The sequence below is a fragment of the Lygodium microphyllum genome, chromosome 16, assembly GCF_053477565.2.
Source record: "Lygodium microphyllum isolate KBCC chromosome 16, Lygodium_microphyllum_v1.1.10, whole genome shotgun sequence".
Lineage (NCBI taxonomy): Eukaryota > Viridiplantae > Streptophyta > Polypodiopsida > Schizaeales > Lygodiaceae > Lygodium > Lygodium microphyllum.
Window position 1 is genome coordinate 148916289 of NC_141150.1, and position 10000 is coordinate 148926288.

Below are 10000 nucleotides of genomic sequence, written 5' to 3' on the forward strand. Positions count from 1 at the left end.
CCCCCCTCCAAAATTCGCCCCCCCCCCCCCCCTCAAAAATCCCCCCCCCTCAACACACACCACACCACACCACACCAACCCTCCCCTTCCCCCCTCCAAATTTCGCCTTCCCCTCAACACACACCACCCCACCCCTCCCCCCCCCCCCCAAAAATTCGCCCCCCCCGTCCAAATTTCGCCCCTTCCCCCCCCAAAAATTCGCCCCCCCCCTCAACACACACCACACCACACCACCTCTCCCCCCCCCTCAAAAATCCCCCCCCCCCCTCAACACACACCACACCACCCCTCCCCTTCCCCCCCTCCAAATTTCGCCCCCCCCTCAACACACACCACCCCACCCCTCCCCCCCCCGCCCCCAAAAAATTCGCCCCCCCCCCAACACACACCACCCCACCCCCCCCCCCAACACACACCACACAACCCCTCCCCCCCCCCTCAAAAATTCCCCGCCCCCCCCTCAACACACACCACACCACCCCTCCCCCCCCCCCTCAAAAATCCCCCCCCCCCCTCAACACACACCACACCACACCACCCCTCCCCCCCCCCTCCAAATTTTGCCCCCCCCCCCCCCCAAAAAAAAATTGGGCCCCCCTCTCAACACACACCACACCACACCACCCCTCCCCCCCCCTCCAAAATTCGCCCCCCCCCCCCTTCAACACACACCACCCCACCCCCCCCCTCAACACACACCACACCACCCCTCCCCCCCCCCCTCAACACACACCACACCACCCCTCCCCTTCCCCCCCTCGAAATTTCGCCCCCCCCTCAACACACACCACCCCACCCCTCCCCCCCCCGCCCCAAAAATTCGCCCCCCCTCCAAATTTTGCCCCTTCCCCCCCCCAAAAATTCGCCTCCCCCCTCAACACACACCACACCACACCACCGCTCCCCCCCCTCCAAAATTCGCCCCCCCCCCCCAAAAAATTTCCCACCCCTCCCCCCTCAACACACACCACCCCACCCCCCCCCCCCCCAACACACACCACACCACCCCTCCCCCCCCCCTCAACACACACCACCCCACCCCTCCCCCCCCCCCCCCCCCCCCGCCCCCAAAAAATTCGCCCCCCCCCCCCCCCCCAACACACACCACTCCACCCCCCCCCCCAAAAAAATTCGGCCACCCCCCTCAACACACACCACACCACACCACACCACCCCTCCCCCCCCCCAAAAATTCGCCCCCCCCCCCCTCAATACACACCTCCCCACCCTTCCCCCCCCCCCCTCAACACACACCACACCACACCACACCACACCACCCCTCCCCTTCCCCCCCTCCAAATTTCGCCCCCCCCTCAACACACCCCACCCCACCCCTCCCCCCCCCTCCAAATTTCGCCCCTTCTCCCCCCCAAAAATTCGCCCCCCCCCTCAACACACACCACACCACACCACCCCTCCCCCCCCCTCAAAAATTCCCCCCCCCCTCAACACACAAAACACCACCCCTCCCCCCCCCCTCCAAATTTTGCCCCCCCCCCAAAAAATTGGCCCCCCCCTCAACACACACCACACCACACCACCCCTCCCCCCCCTCCAAAATTCGCCCCTCACCCCCCTCAACACACACCACCCCACACCTCCCCTCCCCCCCCCAAAAATTCCCCCCCCCCCCCCCCCCCCAAAAATTCCCCCCCCCCCCCCCCCCCAACACACACCACCACATCCCCCCCCCCTCAACACACACCACACCACCCCTCCCCCCCCCTCAAAAATCCCCCCCCCCCCCCTCAACACACAAAACACCACCCCTCCCCCCCCCCCCTCAAAAATCCCCCCCCCCCCTCAAAAATCCCCCCCCCCCAACACACACCACACGACACCACCCCTCCCCCCCCCCCTCCAAATTTTGCCCCCCCCCCTCCCCTCCCCCCCCCCCTCCAAATTTTGCCCCCCCCCCTCCCCTCCCCCCCCCCCCCTCCAAATTTTGCCCCCCCCCCCCCCCCAAAAATTCGCACCCCCCCCCTCAATACACACCTCCCCACCCCCCCCCTCAATACACACCTCCCCACCCCCCCCCTCAACAAACACCACACCACCCCTCCCCCCCCCTCAAAAATCCCCCCCCCCCTCAACACACACCACACCACACCACCCCTCCCCCCCCCCCCCAAAAATTCCCCCCCCCCCCTCAACACACACCACCCCACCCCCCCCCTCAAAAATTCCCCGCCCCCCCCTCAACACACACCACACCACCCCACCCCCCCCCTCAAAAATCCCCTCCCCCCTCAACACACACCACACCACACCACCCCTCCCCCCCCCCCCCTCAACACACACCACACCACACCACCCCTCCCCCCCCCCCTCCAAATTTTGCCCCCCCCCCCCCCCCTCAACACACACCACACCACACCACCCCTCCCCCCCCCCCTCAAAAATCCCCCCCCCCCCAACACACACCACACCACCCCTCCCCTTCCCCCCCTCGAAATTTCGCCCCCCACTCAACACACACCACCCCACCCCTCCCCCCCCGCCCCCAAAAAATTCGCCCCCCCCCCAACACACACCACCCCACCCCCCCCCCCCCAACACACACCACACAACCCTTCCCCCCCCCCTCAAAAATTCCCCGCCCCCCCCTCAACACACACCACACCACCCCTCCCCCCCCCCCCTCAAAAATCCCCCCCCCCCCTCAACACACACCACACCACACCACCCCTCCCCCCCCCCCTCCAAATTTTGCCCCCCCCCCCCCCCCCCAAAAAAAAATTGGGCCCCCCTCTCAACACACACCACACCACACCACCCCTCCCCCCCCCTCCAAAATTCGCCCCCCCCCCCCCCCCCTTCAACACACACCACCCCACCCCCCCCCTCAACACACACCACACCACCCCTCCCCCCCCCCCTCAACACACACCACACCACCCCTCCCCTTCCCCCCCTCGAAATTTCGCCCCCCCCTCAACACACACCACCCCACCCCTCGCCCCCCCGCCCCAAAAATTCGCCCCCCCTCCAAATTTTGCCCCTTCCCCCCCCCAAAAATTCGCCTCCCCCCTCAACACACACCACACCACACCACCGCTCCCCCCCCCTCCAAAATTCGCCCCCCCCCCCCCCCAAAAATTTCCCACCCCTCCCCCCTCAACACACACCACCCCACCCCCCCCCCCCAACACACACCACACCACCCCTCCCCCCCCCTCAACACACACCACCCCACCCCTCCCCCCCCCCCCCCGCCCCCAAAAAATTCGCCCCCCCCCCCCCCAACACACACCACTCCACCCCCCCCCCCCCCCAAAAAAATTCGGCCACCCCCCTCAACACACACCACACCACACCACACCACCCCTCCCCCCCCCCAAAAATTCGCCCCCCCCCCCTCAATACACACCTCCCCACCCTTCCCCCCCCCCCCTCAACACACACCACACCACACCACACCACCCCTCCCCTTCCCCCCCTCCAAATTTCGCCCCCCCCTCAACACACACCACCCCACCCCTCCCCCCCCCCCTCCAAATTTCGCCCCTTCTCCCCCCCAAAAATTCGACCCCCCCCTCAACACACACCACACCACACCACCCATCCCCCCCCCCCACCCCCCTCAACACACACCACCCCACCCCCCCCCCCAACACACACCACACCACCCCTCCCCCCCCCTCAAAAATTCCCCCCCCCCCCCCCCCTCAACACACAAAACACCACCCCTCCCCCCCCCCCTCCAAATTTTGCCCCCCCCCCCAAAAAATTGGCCCCCCCCTCAACACACACCACACCACACCACCCCTCCCCCCCCTCCAAAATTCGCCCCTCACCCCCCTCAACACACACCACCCCACACCTCCCCTCCCCCCCCCCAAAAATTCCCCCCCCCCCCCCCCCAAAATTTCCCCCCCCCCCCCCCCAACACACACCACCACATCCCCCCCCCCTCAACACACACCACACCACCCCTCCCCCCCCCTCAAAAATCCCCCCCCCCCCCCCCCTCAACACACAAAACACCACCCCTCCCCCCCCCCCCTCAAAAATCCCCCCCCCCCAACACACACCACCCCTCCCCCCCCCCCCTCCAAATTTTGCCCCCCCCCTCCCCTCCCCCCCCCCCTCCAAATTTTGCCCCCCCCCCCCCCCCCCCCCAAAAATTCGCACCCCTCCCCCTCAATACACACCTCCCCACCCCCCCCTCAACAAACACCACACCACCCCTCCCCCCCCCTCAAAAATCCCCCCCCCCCTCAATACACACCACACCACACCACCCCTCCCCCCCCCCCCCCAAAAATTCCCCCCCCCCCCCCTCAACACACACCACCCCACCCCCCCCCCCCCCTAAAAAATCCCCTCCCCCCTCAACACACACCACACCACACCACCCCTCCCCCCCCTCCCCCCTCAACACACACCACACCACACCACCCCTCCCCCCCCGCCCTCCAAATTTTGCCCCCCCCCCCCCCCCCTCAACACACACCACACCACCCCTCCCCCCCCCCCCTCAAAAATCCCCCCCCCCCCAACACACACCACACCACCCCTCCCCTTCCCCCCCTCGAAATTTCGCCCCCCCCTCAACACACACCACCCCACCCCTCCCCCCCCGCCCCAAAAATTCACCCCCCCTCCAAATTTTGCCCCTTCCCCCCCCCAAAAATTCGCCCCCCCCCTCAACACACACCACACCACACCACCGCTCCCCCCCCCCCTCCAAAATTCGCCCCCCCCCCCCAAAATTTCCCACCCCTTCCCCCTCAACACACACCACCCCACCCCCCCCCCCCCCCCAACACACACCACACCACCCCTCCCCCCCCCTCAACACACACCACACCACCCCTCCCCTTCCCCCCCACCAAATTCCGCCCCCCCCTCAACACACACCACCCCACCCCTCCCCCCCCCCCCCCCCCCCCCCCCCCGCCCCCAAAAAAATCGCCCCCCCCCCCCAACACACACCACCCCACCCCCCCCCCCCCCCAAAAAAATTCGGCCACCCCCCTCAACACACACCACACCACACCACACCACCCCTCCCCTTCCCCCCCTCCAAATTTCGCCTTCCCCTCAACACACACCACCCCACCCCTCCCCCCCCCCAAAAAATTCGCCCCCCCGTCCAAATTTCGCCCCTTCCCCCCCCCAAAAATTCGCCCCCCCCCTTCAACACACACCACGCCATACCACCCCTCCCCACCCCCGCCCCCCCCTCAACACACACCACCCCACACCACCCCTCCCCCCCCCCCCCTCAACACACACCACACCACCCCTCTCCGCCCCTCAAGAATCCCCCCCCCCCCCCCTCAACACACACCACTCCACCCCTCCCCTTCCCCCCCTTCAAATTTCGCTCCCCCCCTCAACACACACCACCCCACCCCTCCCCCGCCCCTGCCCCCAAAAAATTCGCCCCCCCCCCCCCAACACACACCACCCCACCCCCCCTCAACACACAAAACACCACCCCTCCCCCCCCCCCCTCCACGTGGCGTCATGGAGGGCGTCATGGAGGGTGGGTGGGTGTGTTAAGGGGAGGGGAGCACGTCGCGTCGTGTCAGGCCATGGGGCGCGGGGGGGGGGGGGGGGGGGGGGCATTGCGTTGGGTGGGTGTGTGTGTTAAGGGGAGGGTGGCACATCGCATCGTGTCGTGTCATGGGGGGGCGGGGAGGGGGGGGATGCGCGTCGCATCGTGTCATGTCATCGGGGGGGGGGGGGGGGGGGGTGCGTCGCATCATGTCGTGTCGTGGGTGGGGGGGCTGGGGTGGGGATGTCATGGGGGGGGGGGGGCGCGGCACGTCGCGACATGGTGTGGTGTGTGTTGAGGGGGGAAGGGGGGGGCGCGTCGTGTCGTGTCGTGTCATGGCGGGGCGCGTCGCGTCGCATCGTGTCATGGGGGCTGGGGGGGATGTCATGGGGGGGCCGAATTTTTGAGGGGGGGGAGGGGGGGGGGTGGTGTGTGTTGAGGGGGGAGGCGAATTTTTGAGGGGGGGACGTCATGGGGGGGGCGCATCGCGTCGTGTCGTGTCATGGGGGATGGGGGGATGTCATGGGGGGGGGAGGGGGGTTGTCATGTTATGTTGGGGAGGGGGCGCGTCGCGTCATGTCGGGGCATGGTGGGGGGGAGGGGGCATCGCGACACCCCGCGTCACCCCCCACGACACGGCACACCCCCCCACCCCACCCCACCGCACCCCCCTACGACGCGGCGCCTTCCCCCCACCCCACCTCGAAAAACCCCGCTCCATCCACAGCACCCCACCACTCCTCCAAAAACCAGGCTCGACCCACCGTGCCCCGCCTCACTCCCCCACGACACGGCGCACCCTCCACCCCACCGCACCCCCCCACGATGCCCCCCGCACCCCACCTCCAGAAACCCCGCTCCCTCCACACCACCCCACCACGCCTCCGAAAACCACGCTCGACCCACCCCACCTCGCGTGAGCCCCCCCACGACACGGCACACCCCCCACACCCCACCGCACCCCCCCACGACACGGCGCACCCCCCCACCCCCCCTCACCCCACGTCGAAAAACCCCGCTCGACCCACCCAACCCCGCGTCACTCCCCCATGACACGGCACACCCCCCCACCCCACCGCACCCCCCACGACGCCCCCCCCCCCCCCGCACCCCACCTCGAAAAACCCCGCTCCCTCCACGCCACACCACAAATGCCTCCGAAAACCCCGCTCGACCCACCCCACCCCGCGTCACCCCCCCACGACATGGCGCACCCCCCACCCCACCGCACCCCCCATCGACGCCGCCCCGCACCCCACCTCGAAAAACCCCGCTCCCTCCATACCACCCCACCACGCCTCCGAAAACCCCGCTCGACCCACCCCACCTCGCGTCAGTCCCCCACGACACGGCACACCCCCCACACCCCACCTCCGAAAACCCCGCTCCACCCACCCCACCTCGCGTCAGCCCCCCACGACACGGCACACCCCCCACACCCCACCGCACCCCCCCACGACGCGGCGCATATCCCCCCCCCCCCCGCACCCCACCTCGAAAAACCCCACTCGACCCACCCAACCCCGCGTCACTCCCCCAGGACACGGCGCACCCCCCCACGACGCGGCGCATATCCCCCCCCCCCCCCCCCCCCCGCACCCCACCTCGAAAAACCCCGCTCGACCCACCCCACCCCGCGTCACCCCCCCACGACACGGCGCACCCCCCCACCCCACCGCACCCCCCCACGACGCCCCCCCCGCACCCCACCTCGAAAAACCCCGCTCCCTCCACGCCACACCACCACGCCTCCGAAAACCCCGCTCGACCCACCCCACCCCGCGTCTCCCCCCCACGACACGGCGCACCCCCCCACCCCACCGCACCCCCCCACGACGCCCCCCCGCACCCCACCTCGAAAAACCGCGCTCCCTCCACAGCACCCCACCTCTCCTCCAAAAACCCCGCTCGACCACCCCCACCCCGCGTCACCCCCCACGACGCCCCCCCGCACCCCCCCTCGAAAAACCCCGCTCCCTCCACAGCACCCCACCACGCCTCCGAAAACCCCGCTCGACCCACCCCACCCCGCGTCACTCCCCCATGACACGGCGCACCCCCCCACCCCACCGCACCCCCCCACGACGCCCCCCCGCACCCCACCTCGAAAAACCGCGCTCCCTCCACAGCACCCCACCTCTCCTCCCAAAACCCCGCTCGACCACCCCCACCCCGCGTCACCCCCCACGACGCCCCCCCGCACCCCACCTCGAAAAACCCCGCTCCCTCCACAGCACCCCACCTCTCCTCCAAAAACCCCGCTTGACCACCCCAACCCCGCGTCACTCCCCCATGACACGGCGCACCCCCCCACCCCACCGCACCCCCCCACGACGCCCCCCCGCACCCCACCTCGAAAAACCGCGCTCCCTCCACAGCACCCCACCTCTCCTCCCAAAACCCCGCTCGACCACCCCCACCCCGCGTCACCCCCCACGACGCCCCCCCGCACCCCACCTCGAAAAACCCCGCTCCCTCCACAGCACCCCACCTCTCCTCCAAAAACCCCGCTTGACCACCCCAACCCCGCGTCACTCCCCCATGACACGGCGCACCCCCCCACGACGCCCCCCCCCGCACCCCACCTCGAAAAACCCCGCTCCCTCCACACCACCCCGCCACGCCTCCAAAAAACCGCGCTCGACCCACCCCACCCCGCGTCACGGCGCACCCCCCACCCCACCGCACCCCCCCACGACGCCCCCCCCCACCCCACCTCGAAAAACCGCGCTCCATCCACAGCACCCCACCTCTCCTCCAAAAACCCCGCTCGACCCACCCCACCCCGCGTCACCCCCCCACGACACGGCGCACCCCCCCACCCCACCGCACCCCCCCACGACGCCCCCCCGCACCCCACCTCGAAAAACCCCGCTGCCTCCACGCCACACCACCACGCCTCCGAAACCCCGCTCGACCCGCGTCACCCCCCCACGACACGGCGCACCCCCCCACGACGCCCCCCCGCACCCCACCTCGAAAAACCCCGCTCCCTCCACAGCACCCCGCCACGCCTCCGAAAACCCCGCTCGACCCACCCCACCCCGCGTCACCCGCCACGACACGGCGCACCCCCCCACAACGCCCCCCCCCCCCCCCCCCCCCGCACCCACCTCGAAAAACCCCGCTCCCTCCACGCCTCCGAAAACCCCGCTCGACCCACCCCACCCCGCGTCACCCCCCCCACGACACGGCGCACCCCCGCACCCCACCTCGAAAAACCCCGCTCCCTCCACAGCACCCCGCCACGCCTCCGAAAACCCCGCTCGACCCACCCCACCCCGCGTCACCCCCCACGACACGGCGCACCCCCCCACCCCACCGCACCCCCCACGACGCCCCCCCCGCACCCCACCTCGAAAAACCCCGCTCCCTCCAGGCCTCCGAAAACCCCGCTCGACCCACCCCACCCCGCGTCACCCCCCCACGACGCCCCCGCGCACCCCGCCTCGGAAAACCCGCTGCATCCACACCACCCCACCCCACCTCGAAAAACCCGCTGCATCCACACCACCCCACCCCGCGTCACGGCACACCCCACCGCACCCCCCCTCGACGCGGCGCATCCCCCCCGCACCCCACCTCGAAAAACCCCGCTCCATCCACACGACCCCGCCACGCCTCCAAAAACCCCGCTCGACCCAGCCCACCCCGCGTCACCCCCCCACGACACGGCGCACCCTCCACCCCACCGCACCCCCCGACGACGCGGCGTATCCCCCGCGCACCCCACCTCCAAAAACCCCGCTCGACCCACGGCACGTCACCTCACCCCCCCACGACATGGCACACCCTCCCTCCTAAGAAATCCCGCTCCGCTATGACACGGCACACACACCCCACTGCACACGACCCCCTCCCGCGACACGGAACCTTCCACCCCCCGACGGACCTCCTCAAGAAACCCCCCCACGACATGGCACCCCCCCGCGACATGGCACACCCTCCCTCCTCAGAAATCCCCGCTCCAACAACCCGCCCGCGCAACATGGCACGCCCTCCCTCCTCGGAAAAACCCCGCTCCACCGAACCCCCCCACAACATGGCACACCCTCCGCTCCCAAAATACCTCGCATCTTGAGGAGGGGGTTATCACGTGAGAGCGAGGCAGAGGGAGGGGCCAGGCACGACGTACGCAAAGACAATCGCGACGAGGAGAGGAGGCGCCGCGTCATGGCAAGGCGAGGGGGTTTCCTACCACGATGTCAGCGTTGGAGAGTCGAGACGTGATCCGAGGGGATTTCCATGCCACGGTCTCGAAACAAGCATGCAAAAGGGTGCAGCACCAGGACTTCCCGGGAGGTCACCCATCCCAGTACTGTTCTGGCCCAAGCGCGCTTAACTGCGGAGTTCTGATGGGATCCGGTGTATTAGCGCTGGTGTGACCGCACCACAAACACAAAGGAATTCCAAAGAGCTCTTGTATACTCGGAAAGTGGCACGAGAGAGCTCCAGAGCGAGGCATGGCGGCATGCCATGCCGCTCATGCCACGG

General features: G+C 69.3%; 1 non-coding gene across 1 annotated transcript; it reads right to left on the reverse strand.

Moving 5' to 3' along the window:
* Nucleotides 1–9780: 9780 nt before the first annotated feature.
* On the reverse strand, nt 9781–9899 carry LOC148024131 (5S ribosomal RNA). Its single transcript, XR_015694090.1, has one exon. It is a non-coding gene; the product is annotated as a 5S ribosomal RNA (ribosomal RNA).
* Between the last annotated feature and the right edge of the window lie 101 nt (nt 9900–10000).